Source organism: Amblyomma americanum, chromosome 2 (genome assembly GCF_052857255.1).
Source record: "Amblyomma americanum isolate KBUSLIRL-KWMA chromosome 2, ASM5285725v1, whole genome shotgun sequence".
NCBI lineage: Eukaryota > Metazoa > Arthropoda > Arachnida > Ixodida > Ixodidae > Amblyomma > Amblyomma americanum.
Window position 1 is genome coordinate 73,688,300 of NC_135498.1, and position 955 is coordinate 73,689,254.

General features: G+C 38.2%; 1 non-coding gene across 1 annotated transcript; it reads left to right on the plus strand.

Annotated features, from left to right (window-relative positions):
• The first annotated feature begins 503 nt into the window (after nucleotides 1-503).
• Nucleotides 504-576, plus strand: TRNAP-CGG (transfer RNA proline (anticodon CGG)). Its single transcript has one exon. It is a non-coding gene; the product is annotated as a tRNA-Pro (tRNA).
• The last annotated feature ends 379 nt before the right edge of the window (nucleotides 577-955 follow it).

The following is a 955-nucleotide window of genomic DNA, read 5'->3' on the forward strand; positions in this document are numbered from 1 at the left end:
CGTACCCACCTCCTCACAACCAATGTTACGGGATGAGGACTAGTCGCGACTACAGATGACAGTGATGATATGATTTAATGGCTGCAGGCTCAGCAAGATCGCTCCTGCCCGCGCCTCTGCACGCTTCCTCGTCTCTCCCCCCCCCTCCCTCCCTCCCTCCCTCCCTCCCTCTCTCTCTCTCTCTCTCTCTCTCTCTCTATATATATATATATATATATATATATATATATATATATATATATATATATATATATATATATATATATATATATATATATATATATATATATATATATATATATATATATATATGTATACTTATGAAGGGAGCCAGCAGTAACCGAAACCAAGGTGCATAGGGGATTGTTTTAATTTTTTTTTAATGCGTAGTGCTAATCAGTGGGATAATAATACATAGTTTAATCAATCGCTTAAAGAAAATTACAAGCTTCACTTACACGAAATAAACATAAATAACCACGAGAGCAGCAGATTGGACAGCCGTCGCCGTAGCTCAGTTGGTAGAGCACCGGACGCGGTATTCGGAGGTCGTGGGTTCGGATCCCACCGGCGGCATGGTTGCTTTTTCTGCTGCTTTATAAGTAATTTTCTTTTAGCGATAGATTAAACTAAGTATTATTATCCCATTGATTAGTACTACACATCACAAAAAATTACAACAGTCCCCTATGCACCTTGGTTTCGGTGACTGTTGGCTCCCTTCATAAGTTTGTCAAAACGAGTCCCTTATTTCCTTTATATATATATATATATATATATATATATATATATATATATATATATCTCCGACAAGGGTAGGAAAATGAGGGGCGCCAACAGCTAATAATGCAGTTGATTTTTAGATACGTCGATGATCGCTTATTCCTTCTAGACAACGCGCATATTTCATCCCTTGACGAAGGAAGTGCTGACATTCTCACGGCTTTTAATGCCG